The following is an 18067-nucleotide window of genomic DNA, read 5'->3' as shown; positions in this document are numbered from 1 at the left end:
AATAGTACTGTGACTATCAATCATAGCACTTACTAGATAGAATACTACTGTAAACATCACACTTTTGATATTGATATTTTATTTCTATCACGCTCGTACACAAGTGTTTCAGAGCGCGAGAACACTTATCAGAAATGACATGCCGTGGCTTGTGGCATAACATACTTTGACTTCAGTGGGTGTGGATGTGTGTGTCTGTCAGAGAGAGAGAGACTGGGTGCATATTCTCGGTCCCTTCTTGGCATATTTTAATTTGATAACTAGGAATAATGTAAACTAACAACAATAAGTAAAGTGGATCTGATGGAAACCGACAATGATATACTAACTAGGTGTAATGAAAATGATAATGATGCACTAACTAGATTACATTATACAGCTATAAAAATAAATGGACAGCGTAATAGTAAGCCAACAAAATCTTTTGGTTTTTTTGCCGTGCCATTGTCCCTTCCGCCTTTCAATTTGGGAAGGCCACTGGCAGAATATTCAGTTTGTACTACGAGGCTAGGGGTTGTGCAAATAGTCATGTCAAGATTCTTTATTTTTGGCCTAAATGTAATGTTAATGGATGATTCTGTGTCACAGTGGACCCACTATTCCAGTCTCGGGTGGTGTTTCTACTTTAATTTTTAGTGTGGTCTATGTTCTTCATTTGACCTAACCCAAGACAACGTTGGGGAGCAGGGGCGGTAGTCCTGGCCCCTCGGCAATTTCAAACAAGACGATTGTATGAGGAGATGTTGTCTGGGAACTGGGAGAATGGAGGGGACGTAGGGGGGCCCCTGTAGAACTTGGATTGTAGTGGAAACATAGTGAATTTTTGTATTAACTTCACGTATGCAGTAAGATGCCATTTTAGAAGTTAGACGCCATTTTGAAATTAAGGCCTAGTGCAACGGCTATGCTGGTTTGCTTCATTCTGTCCCCAGAGTTAGCAGGGTGTACGTACGTCTCTTGTTCGCAGCCCTGCAGAAGGTTAATTCAATCGAAGACACACCGTTTCCGATTATCTTCTATCATTAGTGCATGTAACCTAGAATGAATGTTCCATGCAAGGCCAAGAGAGGGCAGCAATCGGTTTTTGAAGAGCTACCCCACAAGAAGGAGGGTGAGGATTCCAGGCCTTCCCCAGTCCAGATTTCTAAGTTATAGTAGCCAGGGACCCCTGAGCCCAGATCACAAGAATTTGAGTGCACTGACCAGCCCAAGACTCCTGACCATAAAACTATAAAATGGCGAATCAATGAGCTGCCCCCACTGTTAGTTCGTTTAATTTGTGCTGTGAGGTGCCTGGGGAGAAGGCAACACATTTAGGACTGTGGGTGGGAAAGTTGTGGAGGCACCGGCGTGTCTGGGATTGGAACAGGGGTTTACGTAGTTCTGAAGGAGCTATTACAACCTCGAAAGTATCCACCTCGCTCATGTTCTTGGTACCAGGTGCACTGTAGAGCTATGAAAATAATGAATTGCATAACTAGATTGCCAATTGGAGCTTTTGTACCCGATAACTGAAGAGGAAGATCCTGGCATGGAAGAAGATGGACAGAAGATGCTGGGACCAATCGCCTGACATCCCGTATGGAGCAGGCTATAGGTGTATAGGGTCGCACCAACCAGCTACCTGGATTTGTAACCTATGTGATTTACATCACTTGTGACACTATGTACCTTTATAACTTGCTGTTTGTTTTCACCAGAGCGGTCCGTGGCAGTAGAGTTTTTTGCTGGCACATACTTGTATTTTTTGTGAGATTAAACCTTGTTCTCCTTGCAAGAGGTGGGCTGGGCCTTTTTCCCTAGTGGGTTGTATTTTCTTCTGGTGTGAGCGTTGAGGGGTTACTGTACAACTACAACCCCCTTGTTGCAATTGAAGGAGAAATGAAAGCCTCTGTAGCATGTGGATCTTGATAACACTGAATCTGATAACCTTCCTGCACTGCCAGAATTTTCAGTACCTAACAGCCTGCAACCAGTTCTGGAGATGATTCACTTTCTGAATGTTCTTTTGGACCACCCTAAATTGTACCATCAGCCACCCTAAGCCATTCATGGGCTGTGGTTATGAAGAGTACACTGCTGTGTGGTCTGCGATGCCATGTCAGAATGCGCTGTTGGATCCAGAGAGATCTAGGGCTGTGGGTTTCTTCATTCTAATAATTCTGCTTGAAAGACAAAGGTGCTTGCCTGATACCTGCAACTATTCTAACGTTCCAGTGCAAAAGAGGCAATACCACAGTGAGAGACCATCTTCACTCTGCCAGAACTTCAAGTCCTAGCCTAGTGGATCACGATGTGAAGACTACTCGCTATCTTTAGGTCTTTAGGTGAACTCTGTGGTGACAATGTCAGGTTTTCATTGTCACCATAGAGTTCATAACATTATTGCTGACCCATGCTCTGTGGTCAAGAGAATAAGAAATGTTTCCCATCTCTACATTCTACCTGTCATTTTATTTGTGGCCCGTTAATCCATTTTGCTGCCCTTTTCATAGGAATGCAGTTCTGATGTATACCTAAAACACAACTGCAGTGCTGAAATTCAGCAAACCGTGAGGCACCTGATCCATCCTTGTATATGGACTGTCGGCTTACATGTTGAACTGTGGTAGGCATTCAAGAATATGATAGAAGGCACTATCTGTAGACATTTTTAAAAAACAAAGACATGGCGACTAGACCCTGGGGGGCCAGGTTATGTCTTCAAAACCTAGGGACACCCGACAGTTGGTTTGCTTTCCATAACTGAACTGGGTATTTTCAATATGCTCTATTCTTGGTCAAACACATTTTCTCAGACCTCTGAAGAGAGAATCATGCATTTTTCCCACAAGAGAAATATATTGTCTTAAACGACAGTACTGATGTTCCTGTGCTTACCTCAGTTGTTGAGCTCTTGGTTCCTGAGGATTTAGCAGCTAACCACCTTCATCTAAATGAGGGAACTTGACAGTCATGCAGGCAGCAAAGAAGTCCATCATTTCATATTAAAGAGGTGTGTGGGTATTCATTGAATATTGCCGTTGACGATCAAACATGTTGGGCCTCATTTGTGATCTTTGACATGTGATACAGGACTTCTAGTTATTGAATCTTAGCGTATTTGTCACTCCTTGAAGTTTCTCCTTTGGCAATGAAAAAGTATTTTGCCATTTTGAATGGCAATCACTTTCTTGTCCCTTGAGGAAAACATATGCTTTGTGGTATTGATTCCTGTTCTGGCCCATGTTGGTTACATGGACATTTCAGCCAATTCTAACCAGTAACAATAAGTTGGCCATCCTTTTTAATTGCTATTGATGACACTTGAAAATGTGGACGAGCTGCATTGGAGCCATATGTTGTGGTTTGTAAAAAAAATAGTGCTTGCGACTCATCCAATGTGGCGGCTCATCCTCGGAGAGAAAATATTATACCAACATGGCCGGCAGGGAATTGGAAGGCGGGCCCCACACGGAGCCCCTCTTCCATTTCCATGGCGGCCACACAGGGAAAGGAGCTGCGGCAGCAGATGCCCGCCACTGCAATCAGGTAAGTGGGATGTGGGGAGGGAGAGGGAACTAAAACCAAACCCAGTTCCCAGATCATACTATTGGATGACTTCAACCTAGGTTTTCAGGACCCTAAAGATGATAAGGCGCTAGCCCTCGCTACCACCATTACAGAATTAGATTCTTTCCAACACACCATGCGCCTGGTCGGACCACCACCTTGCTCATTCACCATAAAGAAAGATAATCATATGAACCACCTTTCACCACTTGCTCCTCCCACCTATACGAGGAACAACAACATAACAGTGGAGAAACTACTTCCCTTGCATCAGCCGATCATTGACTTTTCACCTACTAACTCTAACCCTACCACTCTAGTAGACTTCTACAACCTCACCATACTTAATGCCATTAATACTATTGCACCACTAAAAATGCGTAAAGCTAAACCACGGGACCATCTAAATTCATGGTTTACCCCTCACCTTACAACTTTACGCACAAACAAGAGCAATGCAGGGGAAGAACTACCCTTCATCCCCTAACAAAAATAAATTCCTAAAAGTATCTACTCATTACAAAGAGGTCATTTTCCAGACTAAAAAAGCCACCTACAACGAGTGAATTTCTAAAGCAAAATCTAGTGCAAAAGAATTATTCAACATATTGAGAGAGTTGGAATCCCCCTCCTCTTCACCAGACACTTGTACTAAAGATACTACTTGGTGTACCAACATCCAGAATGCTTTATTTGACAAAATAATGATGTTGCAAGATAAAATAGTCCAAAAAACGTAGCCTCTCCCAGGACATAGACCACTACCCTTTACACCACAGCCTAACGCACATGAGCTATTCAACTTCTCGCCCCTCTCCAGCAAAGCGGTTGAGGACATAATCTCACATCTGAAACCTTCACGATCCCACAGAGACTCGTGCCATGTTCCTATCATCAAAGAGGTAGTAAAGGAACTGGCTCCCTTCATCACCACTCTTAATTAACACCTCTTTTAAAATGAGCATAGTCTCAACTAATTTGAAAGATGCTTGGGTCCTTCCTTTATTAAAAACACCCACGTTGGACCCTAATATTCCCACAAACTTTAGACCAATTACAGCAGTACAATTTTTCTTGAACATTCTAGATAGAGCTGCCTATCTGCAGATTCAGGAACATCTCGAGAAAAACAAACTTTTGGGTCTCAGACAATCTGGTTTCAGACCTAGACACGGTGCTGAAACGGCCTTAATTGACCTAAAGATTCAAATGGACAATTTAAAAGACAATGGCAAACTAGCCCTTTTACTACTAGTAGACCTCTCAGCTGCCTTTGACTTAGTAAATCATAAAGTCTTATGTAACCACCTTTCAACAGCAGTATACTTCTCTGACAAATATAACTCCTGGATACAGTCATTCTTAGATAATAGATCCATGAGGGTCTTGGCACTCTCCGCTTCAGCCGAGCCATCACCAGTCACATGTGGAGTTCCACAAGGTTCCTACGTGTCACCAACAATTTACAACATGTTCACAAAGCCTCTCTTCGACGAACTTGACCATTTGGGTGTCACCTATACGAACTATGCAGATGACACCCACATACTCATCCCGATCACAGAGGACTACAAGATGGTCTCCAAAGTGCTAAATGACATTTACCTCATTATACAAACATGGATGGCAAAGCACGTTCTCTGCCTCATCAACAATTCCGAGTTACTCCTCTTAGGATCCCAAACAAGACTCAACAGACTAGACGATCAGTACACATCCTTCAACATTGACGGCAATACCATTAAGGTATTTAAAGATGTGAAAATGCTAGGCGTATATCTGGACTCACCCTGACAAGACAAATCAATGTGACAGCTTCCTCCCCTGCCTACACCTGCAAGTTAATTAATGCCTGTAGACCATTTTTATCGACAAATAACTGCATATCGATTGCTAGTTCACTAGTTCTCTCTACAATAGACTATTGCAATGCGCTTTATCTAGGTACGAACAAGCGTAACCTAAAAAAATTGCAAGTAATCCAAAATAATGCCCTTAGATCAGCGTTGAATATCCCAAGAGGTCACCACATAGCTGAAATCAGACATAATACGCACTGGATCTCTGTCAACCAGAGGATTGCATTTAAAAAACGTATCACTTATACATAAGTGCCTCGCCAACCTTGCACCCTAGTTACCTAACTGACAAATTCTCCATAAACACCTCTGACCGTCCTACAAGGTCCTCACAAACACACTGCCTAAAGATCCACAGCTTTAAGCTCCAGTAAGCTGGGGGTAGCAGTTTCCAACTACTTGCAGCTAAATTATGGAACACCCTGCCCTCAACCTTAAGATCAGAACCATCCTTCAACTTATTCAGAAAAAATGTAAAAATCTGGCTTCTCACGGATGAGAATTAAGAATGTTTTCCACCACCTTGTCTGCCTGTACTATTTCTTCCACTTTCTATGTTTGTATTCTGATTAACTTTGTGTGTGTATTTGTGTAACATTTGTACTGTAAGTAATGCGCCCGGATGCCTCAGGGCTTGGTGCGCTATATAAATAAACAAACAACAACAGCCATCAGGCAGCTTGGAACGCGGGCTTCCACTGGTAGTGTCAGCCCGCGTTCCTAGCCACCTTACAACCCTGGCTCCCCCACCCAGGGTTGTAATGGGACAAAGAGCACCAGGTTATCAATGGTGACTTGCAGAGTTTAATCTGCTGGCAGAATTCTTCAAAATTAACAATGTTGCAACTTCATAAAGTTGGTTAGTTTTGTTAAACTTTGCAAGTTGTAAAAATGGTTTTAACTTCCTTCCAGCTAATAAATAAGCATGTTTATATTATATACATGGAGATATGTTATAGTGGTCTTTTTCTATGCATCTATTGTATTGATATATATTAAATACAATGACTATCAATAAATATAGTAAGTAAAATAAATCAACAATAAATATCATAAATACACATGTAATACATATAATCATATGTAGAATTCTATTTTCTTATTCCATTTTCTCTTTAACTGTTTTTATTCTATTACATTTAATTGTTTCGATGGGTTATTCAATATGCATCAGCTCTCATTAATTTGAAAAAGCGCTTGAGTCTTAAAGGTGAATAGGTATATTTTAATTCAGAGATTTATTTCTTTGTACTTGTTCCAATTTGTAAGAAGTAGGTCTCATAGGTACATAAACATTAGTAAACTCAATTCAGAGATTTGTTTCCATTATTTCCTTCCAATTTGTAATTCAATCATTCCAAAAAGAAATACATATTGTATCTAATAAATCTAATCCATACAAATAAAATGCATTCTTACAAATGATATACTTATAATGAATGCATATAATTAATGAACAATATAATATACATCTATTTATATTATATTCTTAGTGTTATATGTACTTATTTGGTACATATTAGAAATATACATACATCAGGGATTTAAGATGGTGCCAGGAACAGAACGGATGTGAGCCGCTTAGCCCCTCCCGAAGGCCAGTTCGATACATACTGCAATGGCGCCCCTTCCTTGTTACTGGTGACAGGATGGTCCCCGTCAACCTACCGCTTAGAAGAAGACGTCTATCGTCCCCAAGCGGACCCGTTTAATGAGGGCCGCAGTGTTTTTCTGACGAGAAGACACTCAGCGGCGACGCTGGGGGAGGCGAGAGGAGTTTGTTCCATGCTTCTGAATAGGGGGGGGGCACGCGGCATCAGTCCGCACCAATGAAGTCAAGTGTGAGGCTCCTCACCAGAAAAGGTACTGGGTGGGGTCTAGCATTGGATGCAGGGGCTGGGATGGAACAGATGGTGGAGGCTGTGCTCCGAACAGGGGTGGCTGAAGCGCCTTTGAGGCAGAGAACGGCAGGGGTCTTCTGAGAAAGAATCTGTTCCCGAGGATGGGGCGTCCCTTTGATGCAGGGGGCCGCATCCCCTTTTGAAAAGACCCGGCTTCCGAGATATTTACAAAATCCGGGATGGATCGACCGATGGAGAAGAAGGCTCTCAAGCTCACCCGTGATGTTCTTGTTATTGCTGTGAGGAAATTAACAGTTTCAAGTCTTTGAATTTTCAATAAGGTGACAAACGGGAGCGCCGGATGACCGGTTGAGAAGAGTTTCTGGTTGGGCTCACTGATGCCCTACGGTGGGCAATAGTGCTGTGCAGCTCCTAAATCGGCACTGCTGGGATATTTAGCTGGACTCTCCGCACCATATATACTATTTTGGAGAGCGCCCTACAGGAGAGAGGGCTTGTAAAGTGTAGCTCAAGAAGGCATTTTGAAATTGAATATCCTGCACTGTTTGTTGCTTCTCGACCGGGGAGATATTGAGACGATCCCCCAGCAGAGGGATGGCTCTGCACCAGAGACACCCGATGCCTAAGGGTAAACCCAAAGGAGTGCCCCCCGCCCTGTTGACTCGTCAAAACATACTGCCCTCAGGGCCCCTACAGAGCTGCTGGAGAATTCAGGAGGGCCAGGTGGAGCTCTGACACAGCGGAATCATGGCATCCACGAAATAAAAATACCCCGCCCCCCAACCCACCGCATGATGGTACTGGATGTATCTCTAAAGAGGATCTAGGACAGGGATTGAGTGTCTTCCAGGATCCGATCATTGCCCCTTTCCAGGATCAATTCCACTCCCTTAAGGCGGATCTCACATGTTTGATGTCTGAGATTAAAGCTGATGTCGTGCAACTGAGGAAAGGACTAACAATAATGAGAAAGCCATGCAGGACCTCTCTGGGGATGTCCGCGCCTATTGCAAACTCCTGGATCATTTGCGTAGATTATTTTTCAATTTGCAGATCCTGGCAAATGACCTAGAGAATAGCTGCTGATGTTCCAATGCACGGATTTGGAACCTCTGAGGATATTGTCAACATGGCCCTGAAATCCAGCATTCAATCTCTCTTCAGTGAAATATTGGGCAACCTCAGCCCTGAGGAGATTCATATTGATGGGGTACACCACACTGGCCCAAACCGACTCAGTCCAAATGCTAGAGGAAGAGACATATTAGCTGCTCTGCCTTCGTACTCACAAAAGGAGCACATCTTAATGGCAGCACGAAAAGGGAATTCCTTCAGAGTGAATGGGAAAGTGGTCCAGTTATTTCAACACTTGTATTGTTGTATTGTTTATATAGCGCCTATACACAGGCAAGTGTTTCAAAGCACTCAAGTAGCATGGGAACACGGAGTGAAAAAACAGTTGTTCAGAGCCCTTGAAACTCTGAGGTGATAATAGTCTGCACAGACAGAGTAAGTGCGAAAATACATTTACCAGTGTGGGATATAGCAAATGGGCCTGATGGCGATTATGCAATTTTAATAGTACAATTAAGGATGAAGATGGGGAGAAACAGACAAGTCGATCTTCACTCATGGTGCGTACAGATCGAGAAGTGCACAGAGGGTCACAGGGAGGGGTGGGTCAAGTGCAATTGGTCGGTTGCGACTGGGGTAGTGCAGAGAGCCACCCTCTTGGGTTAATTTCACAGTGCATCGAGTGAGGGTGGGATGTAGGACCCTGAGGCAAGTGCGTGAGGACTGGTGAGGGTGCCGGTAAGCAGTAAGCCTCTGAGGTACACCCAGTGGCCTTTCAGCATGCTGTAAGGAATAGGAGTGAGAGAGTGAAAGGAGAGAGAACTAGGTAGCAGGGTAGAGGGAGAAAGAAAGAAGAGGAGAAGAGGAAGGTCTTGAGGAGTTTCCAGAATTTCAGGCGGTCCGGCTCAAGACGTAGGGCGGCAGGGAGGCTATTCCAGAGGGAGGCACCCGCTGAGGATAAGGATCTCCCACCAAATCTCTGCTTGGAGAACCAGCTCACTCGCAGAAGGTTGGAGGTAGATGAGTGGAGGGCTCTTGAGGGACAGTTTTTAGGTAGGCAGCATTTCAGGTCCCAGGCCCCAGAAAGCCTTGTGGACAATGCAAAGAGTCTTGAATTTTATCCTTGCAGCCACAGGGAGCCAGTTGAGGGATTTCAGCGCCGGAGAGATGCAGTCCCTGGGCTTTAGGCCAAGAATAAGTCTTGTGGTTCTATTCTGGATGAGTTGCAGAGGGCACAGGGCATAAGATGGGAGGTTGAGGAAGAGGTTATTGCAATAGTCAAGCCTGGAGAGAACCAGGGCTCTGGAGACAGTGAGCCTCTGGGGGAAAGTGGGACAGGGTAGAATACCTCTGAGGAGGTGTAGTTGATAGTTAGATTTCATAGAGATGACGAGAGAGTAGAGTCAAAGATGACCCCAAGGTTTCTTGCTTCCCAGGTGGGTGCAGCTGCAGGGCCAAGGGAAGCCGGCCAGAGTGAAAGTGGGATAGCGGGAGCATGGGTCCCGATGCGCACAATCTCAGTCTTAGTGGCATTGAGGCAGAGGTTGTTTGCAGCACACCATCACTGAAAAGCGGACCGGCAGTCAATTATGAGCAAAGAGGAGGCGGCGGATGAGAGGAGCCTGAAGGATAGTTGCATATCATCCGCATAGCACTGAAAGTTCGAGGTGAAGGTGGCTATCACCCATGCCAATGGCAGCCTTATAGACGTTGAAGAACCAGGGGGATAGGTTTCATCCCGGTGGCACGCCACAGGTTGAGAGAGTGATAGTTGAGTGAAAGGCTCAGAGTTCCACCTGGGATGGGCGGTCAAAGAGGAAGGACGTTAACCACGCCAGAGCCTGACCTATGATTGCCAGGGTGTCACGGAGACATGCGATCAGGATGTTGTGCTTAACTGTGTCGAAGGCAGAGGAGAGGTCAGGAAGAATGAGGATAGATGGGGTATTGGTGTCAAGATGTGAGAGCAGGTCTTCATAGGTGTTCAGAAGAGCAATTTCCTTTCCTCTGGATGCTCTAAAACCAGATTGAAGAAGACGACCAATAGATTCAGTGTGTAGGATCAGTTGAGAGATAGCCAGTTTCTCCAGGAGTTTGCCCAGGAAGGGAGTGATGGAGATAGGGCGATAGTTTTCCGGAATGGACGGGTCGACAGAGGGTTTTCTGAGCAGAGGGTGCACAAGGGAGTGCTTCAGTGAAGTTGGGAAAACTCCAGTGGAGATGGAGAGATTGCAGAGATCAGCCAAGGCCGAGGGGAGGGAGTCGATATAGTCTTTAATGGTTTTTGAGGGGCAGGGGTCCACCTTTTTGCATGAAGCCTTCATATATTGGACCGGTCTGGTAACTTCATCTGGTGCGACAGGTGAGAGAGAAGAGTGGGTAAGTGGAGGGGTCAAGGGAGGCTCTGGTGTTGGTGTATGCTCTGGTGTGGAAGAGATGGTTGAAAGGATATCTGGGGTTTTTGTAGTGAAGTGTGCAGCCAGGGCTGAGCAAAGGCCCTGGGTGGGTGTGATCAACGAGGATGCAGCCTCAGGATTGGCCATTTCCTTGCAGACTCTGAAGAGTTTGTCATGTTGTTCGATGCCGCGGAGATGTAGGGTTGAATAAAGACTCATTTCTTAGTGCGGATGCAGAGTCGATAATGCCTTTGAAGAAGGCAGCTGGCCGTGGTTCGCCCGACGCATTCCATTTCTGCTCAGCTGCCCTGCATTTGCTTTTAAAGGCAGCCAGGTCGGAGTCGTACCAAGAGTTGCACTTTTTGAATGGCTTCAGTCGGACCCTCATGACAGGGCAAGAGTGTCAGTGGTGTTGAAGAAAGAGCGATTGAGGTTAGAGAGGGCTGTGTCAGGGTGAGAGCCAGCCGAAGGAGTAGGTGGAGGAGAGTAGGAGGAGACAAAAGTAGGACTTGGCGCCAAGCACTCTCCAAAAAAACAGACAAATGAACCCGGTGGTGACAGAGCTTAGGAGACGAGGCATTAGATATTGATGGCCTTCTGTTTACTAGGAAAGAAGTCCAGAGATGCATTACAACCCCTCAGGAAGATGAAAACGTGTTGCTCTTTGACCTAGATGGGGTAGATAATGATAATATACTCTGAGGCAACAACCCACCCGCTATGAAAGTCTAGGAGTTGGAAATGGTAGGAGTTTGTAGGAAAAGTCTGTGAGTTTGTAATGTCCGTGCCATCAAGCCTCCGCCTTCATTGCTGCGCTATATAAATACATTAAAGTAAAGTAAAAGTAAATGGTCTGAGGTGGCAGCCAGTATTAGAAGAAGAGCCCCTGGAGGCCTCCCAACTTGAACTTTTGTCCTATCACTGAGGGAGACTCTGGATGGGGAATGGTTATGGCTATCGAGCAATGAATATGCGGGTGGGGCACGGATGGCCGTGGGACTTGCAGAAGGGAATGGAATACGTTGCAGGGCCAGGTTCGAGGTGAGCGATGGGCGGCTGGTGAATCAACACTTAGGGTTATAAGATGCCCTATATTGAGGTATTATTATGGTCTATTTGAGCCTTTGTGCACTCTGAGGCCATTTCTGGTAAGATTACCGGATACCTAAAGTTTAGAATTTCCATTGTTCTGTTTTTAGTTTGTGTTGTTGTTTGAGGGTGAGGTCAAGTCGCAGAGCCTATGGAAAGGGAGGATGGCTTATCTTTAGTTCTTTTGCACCATACTCTCTCTATCTGGGACCCAAGTGTACGGGAGGGAGCCATCTCGGGCTGAGTGGGAGATGCTCATTGGAGGCAATCTTACAGAGAGTACAGAATTGAAAGTCCTTAGCCAAAAAATTAAGGAACTGGACTCCACTGCTAAGACTGCTGCTAAGAGAAAGAAGTTGAGTTTTATGTTGGCAACCAGGAAACCTGATGTGGTGGCCTTTTAGGAGATTCGTTTATTTTTGCAGGACACGGACACAGTGCGTTTTTAGGCATTGCACCCATATATATCATGCCATGGCACCAACTAAAATGGTGGGAGTTTTAGTGGCAATTAGGGAGTGATCCGGAATAGATGTGGGAAAGATGATCAAAGATAGACAGTGACACTTTCTTGAATTGAAAGGGACCTGGTTTGGGAACCCAATCACTATTGCTATGATATGCTTACCAAATACAGGTCAGGATGGTTTCATGCAGCGAAGCCTAGTTCGTCTAGAGGCATTTGCAGAAGGGGAGATCATCTTGATGGGTGATTGGTCCCCCTGCCTTGATAGCTCAGGGAGAATTTAGGGGTGTTTGGCCACTTTAAGGGCCTTGAAGGCGATGGAGATGCTCAGGGATGCTTGGAGGGAAGCACATTGGCAGGAGCAGGATTATACATTTTACTCCAGCGTTCACGAGATGCATTCTTGGATAGATTTATATTTGGATTTCTGCTCTATTATTGGGAAGGGTATGGAAAATGGGAAAAGTTATCATATCACTCACTGATCATGCCGCTGTGATGGTTAAGTTTGATATTGTTACCAAGAAGAAGGGTAAGGAATTGAAGTTTTCCCAAAACATTTTAGGGACGATAAAAAGATTAGAAGGATAAAGCGAAGGGATTGAAAGGTTTTTGGAAGAAAACCCAATGGAGTATACCTCGAAGTGTTACATGGGATGCGTTTAAGGCAGCCTTATTAGAATGGAGCTAATTTCATGAAAGTCCAAAGGATCAAACTAATGGGAGATTTGGAACAAGATTTTTGATAATATAAGGTCGTTCATCTTACTGAAAAGATGCAAAAGAGGAACACTCCTGCGATCCTTTTGCAATGGCGCAGACGGGCTAACAAACGGTGGTGTGGAAGATTGCCAAGAGCAAGGCCAGTGGTTCAGATTAATTCAATACTTCCACTCATCACTTTTTTGGTTTTTGACTTGCACAGGATTCTACCGGCTTACGCAATACGTGGGGCCTGGTATTGTCTTATTAGAAAGAGGACTATAGAGCTCTGCTATGCTCCCATAGATTGAAACTGTTGGACTTTGCTTAAGTGCTTGATAAAGCAGAACATTTTGTGTTCATATGGGGCTGCAATGGGGAGGGGAGGTTAGAAGGGGGTAGATTATGTTTCCCTTTGTGTTTTCTTTTTATGGTATTGTTTGTTAATATGTTGAATATGGAAAACCAATAAAGAGATGTAATAAAAAGAAATAACATGTATCAAATATTTAAAAAATGATAAATAATGAATGTAATATATATATATATATATATATAATGCATATAATGAGACTATAAATAGTCATAAATCAAATGTATGTGCATTAAATATAATATAGATAATACAATATTTTATAAATCCATTGTAAAAATGGTTGTAATTGCACAGTTCTGCAGAAAAGCATTATTTGCAGATTACCCACGTTTTCTGTACATATGTTTATGCATATGGTTTTATGTGTGCAGAAGACGTTTTTATATGTATAATATGCTGTGACAGGGCCTTCAATCTGGCCCGGTCAGGTCGGGGTGGGAGGTCTAACCGGGCATAAGCAAAGCCAGTCCTACACCTGTCTGTTTGTTTCTTAAGTGTGCTGTATGTTACCCAATGTCTACAGAGCACCATTCTAGCAACCCACAATGCAAGCAGACATTGCACCTGAGTGACTAGAGCACTAACAGAGTGGGAGAGATTCAAGCGAACAAAAAGTAGCAATGACTATGCTGCAGCCCAAATGTTTCAGGTCGATACCCCACTACAAAAGGAACATCAATTTTAGAGTGATGCTGAACCAACAGTTCCACCCGCCCAGGCAGAACAATTGGCAGCGAGCGCCACCACATCGGTGTGAATCGGGGCACGGAACACCCATTGAGACTTGCACTTACGTGGGCATTTGTTCTTACCTGTTGGGGAGCCATGGAGCTACGCTTGCGTCAATCCGCCATTTCCCACAGACCGCGAAGGACTCACTTGAACCTGCCCATTGACTATTTCTGGCTGCCATTGCTAGATACTGTCGGGACCAGCGTACAGTCAATGGAGAGGGATGGGGAAATATAAAGTGGGCGCAGTAAGGTTTGGGTTGTTTGGACATGAGACTAGGCGCAAGAAGGACAGGGCAGAGGAGCATGGAGATGTTTTATTGATGGTGTGTGCAAGGTTTGGTATTGGTTGAGTGAGCGTGATATGTGTGTGTTTCTGTGTGTGTGTGTGTGAGAGAGAGAGAGAGAGAGACAATACAGGGGAGAGTAGGGAATGATTGAAAAGGTTACTGGGAAGTAAAAGGAAGGTGACTGGAAGGTGTGAGAGGAGAGTAGTAGAGTGGAGAGGGACGTGGAGAGGAATAGATGAGGGGTAGTGAAGAGGGCTAGTCGAGAGGAGAGGGCATTGTTATGATGAGGAAAAGGCAGTGTAGTCGAAAGGAGAGGGCAGTGTAGTGGAGAGCAAAGTGGTAGTATAGAGCAGCGGGGTCGCAGAGTAGAGGGGAGAGGAGAATAGGAGTAGATGAGAGTAGGAGGCTCAGAGGAGAGGATTAGAGTAGTAGTGGATTGGGGAGTAGCAGAGAAGTGAAGGGAGTTGTAGCAGTGGGGTGAGAGGAGAAACAGTAAGGTCGAACAGTGGAGGTAGAACGCAAGGAGAGAGGTACAGTGGATGGGCAGAAGAGAGAGTAGTACGGAGAGAAAGGAGAGACAGAGTGAGGTAGGGAGGTGATTAAGAGGAAGAAGGGGAAAGACTGGGTGAAGTATAAGGAAGAAAGGGAGAGTAATAGAAAAGTGCAACTGTAGAGCGTGGGGGGATATGAATAACTAGTCTTGAGTGTCTGAAAGGCATTACATTACATCCTGGGGAATCTTAGACCCACTAGATTGTTCCTTGAGGGAGTTGTAAGGAACTCATGGTGGCAACAGGAAAGACGGACACAAGTGATCACAGTTTAACAGTGTTTATTAAACTGTATAATTGGTGAGGAAACATCAAATCTAAACCTAAATCTAAGATGGGAGCATCTTAATAAGGCAGTCCTAGTGGCATCTTGTCAAATAAAAAGGAACTATACTAAAAAAAAACTATTGCCAAGAAAGAAGAGTTGGGTCTCCATTCCCTATGTTTTTAGCACGGGACAAGGCAGGACTTTTGAGCACAGCACATCCCTGGGCTTCGCCAGCACGAGGTTACAGTTCCTTTAAACATTGCCAGGATCTGCTGGTGCCAAGTCTCTTTCCTGCAAAGTCTATTGCCTTAGAAGGCCGGCTGAACCAAAACAATAAACAAACAAAGGTTCCTTTGGTAATCTTTCACGTTGGGCGATTGTGCTTCACCCCTTTGTATTCCCCTCAGCGGGGCTCTGATCCCTCTTGTAATGTTAGCCTTCCTCAATCGGGTTCACTACGGCCTTTCACTCAATCGTATCATCCAAAAGTCTCAATGTCTTTTTAAACAATTATTCATTGTGGACATGCTTCAGCCGGGTTCACTCCTTGTCAACACAATGTACACGAGTGTGTTACTCTTTACCCCAGTTTGCAGGCGTCCCTCAGCCGGGTTCACTCTTGCCAAATATACAGTTCACTTGGTTTTCTCACACTGGGGAATTTACCCTTGTTAGCTTTCCCATTGGTCTCCCTCTGTCAGATTCAAATAGCCTTACTATCACAGTTCATGATTTTCTAATGCAGTTCATGATTTGCTCCTCTCATTAGAAAGCGGGATTACCTTCCCCTAAGTTTCTCTTGGCATCCCTCTGTTGGGTTCACGTTTGCCAGTTTTACAGTTCATTCATCTTCCTCCAATATGTCAGACTTTTGAGTGTACAAGGGGTTTTGCTCGACCTTGTTTCTACAAAACAAAAACACATCCCAAAAAAGCCTTCAGTTAGAATCCTTCGATCGAGCAACGCCTGACCACTCAGCTTGAGAATCTTTTACTAGGGTTTCCTTGAAGTTCATTTACACAAGATCTGTCTTCAACAAGGTTACCCCCTGCAACCTTGGGTCCAGCACATTTCGGTTTTATTATGTATCTTCTTCGGCTCACCGGCTGTGCTGAACTGTCAGTTTTCTTGTCTTGTGAGTCAAGGACAGCACCATGGCGGCAAGCGCTTCCTCTCGCTTTGGCTATCAGCTCAGGGGAGCCTTGTGTGCCTTGTGTGCCATTGACACCTTTCTCACCACACGCCAGCTGGACTTCCTGGTTTTATGATTTCCCTTTCGGAGGCTTTGCAGGTCTGAGTTGAAAAGGGCAAGGGCAGTTCCCCCTTCGTGGTTGTCCAGTTCTTGCCGCCTTAGTCCTCCGTTTGAACTGCCGGTCCAGTGTAGCTGTTTCCTCATGCATTCAGCCTTGCTCAAAGTGTGCTCTCATGCTCTGGCTTTTTATCCCTGAGGGGAATGGAAAGGGCCGTCGGGTGTGTGCAGTTATTGTCAATTGTCGGACTCTGCCTGACCCTCTGGTGTTGGGACATGTCAGGTAAACGGCTCTGGTGTTAGTCTGTTGTCTTTCACAGTGTAGGAAAGTGTTTGTGTCGGAAAAGGTTGGGGGTTTGGTAGAGCTTCTAAATATCCTACTGGGTACGATGGGCAAAAGGTGTTATAGGGAAGGGGGTATTGCGTCTCACCCGTCAGCTTCCAACTTCCACTCCCCAAGGACGCCCCATCCAGGCGATCCTCCTGCACTGGCCCACCCCCAGGAACTGGATTCAATAGCGATAGCTGTGTCCTGGCCACCTGGATGACCGATACCCGGGGACTAGCAAGTGAGACACCTTCAGGTATCTCACAGAGTCTAGATAGAAAAGGCAGTAGCCTAAAGGCTATCACCTGGAGACTTTTAGATTGTAGATAGGAGTTACTGATCTCGAGTGACTATCCAAGGGTTTAAGAAGGGATCGTCCATCCCTAGATGAGAGAGAGGGGGGCTTAGAGATCCCCTCGGTTACAGGAATAATAAAAACCCATAAAGTACTGTCTTTGAGGGGTTGGTGTGTTCTTGAGGCCATCTGTGACAGTGCATGTAGTAATGCTTTTCTGCAGAGCTTTGCAACTTTGCATAACATCCTAAAGTTTGTGATGTTTTGCAGTAGTTTTCATGAAGTATGCAAAGGGAAAGTTCTGCAACTTCGTATAGCCCATGTTATTACCCCAGTTCATTCTGACCCAGCGCCTTTGTTACCACAAAAAGTGTTAATTCTGGCAGGCAAGCGTAAATGTCATCCATTGCTTGTTGAAATAGATCCATGCATGCCAAATCGGTGCCAAGCCCTCTCCATTCGCTTTGAAGTGGCACATGGCCACTCAAGCAATTTGCAAGCCTCCAACCAGTGCTCAACTAAATCCTGTGTATTACAACTAATCAATGGATATTATTTCCAAGTCTGACTGGAGGTTTGAAGAAAGTATAAATTACATCTGTTTTGGCTAGTGCATTCTGCTTAGGCACAGACTATGATTCACTGTATATAACGTCTTACCAAACTTAATTGTATTCCTTTCATGCACACATGACCGATTTAGTGGACTCTTTTGAGTTGTGTACGTCGTTTGGCTTTCCTAGATAAGTCACACAATGCACCATTAGAACAGCTGCCACTAGTACATAACTTGTTTGCCTGCTATGTGGCATTGTTTCCTTTAACTATGCTCCTCTTTCAAGGCAATGATACACATCACATACAGCATGGGGGTTCAACATCTACTTATTTGAATAGCAAAATGACCAGCTTTTAACGTCTAGCAAGTATTGTAGGAAACTCTGCAAATCAAGAGGGACTTTTGAAGAAGAATGTGTTA

General features: G+C 44.7%; 1 protein-coding gene across 5 annotated transcripts in view; it reads left to right on the top strand.

The window, feature by feature from the left end:
• EHBP1 (EH domain binding protein 1) overlaps positions 1 to 18067 on the top strand; it is a 2510899-nt gene that overhangs the window by 803938 nt on the left and 1688894 nt on the right. The window lies entirely within an intron of this gene.

This window comes from Ambystoma mexicanum, chromosome 4q (assembly GCF_040938575.1).
Source record: "Ambystoma mexicanum isolate Mex_15411 chromosome 4q, UKY_AmexF1_1, whole genome shotgun sequence".
Classification (NCBI taxonomy): domain Eukaryota; kingdom Metazoa; phylum Chordata; class Amphibia; order Caudata; family Ambystomatidae; genus Ambystoma; species Ambystoma mexicanum.
The sequence above is the reverse complement of the archived record's forward strand: the minus strand, read 5'-3'. Positions and strand labels throughout refer to the sequence as shown.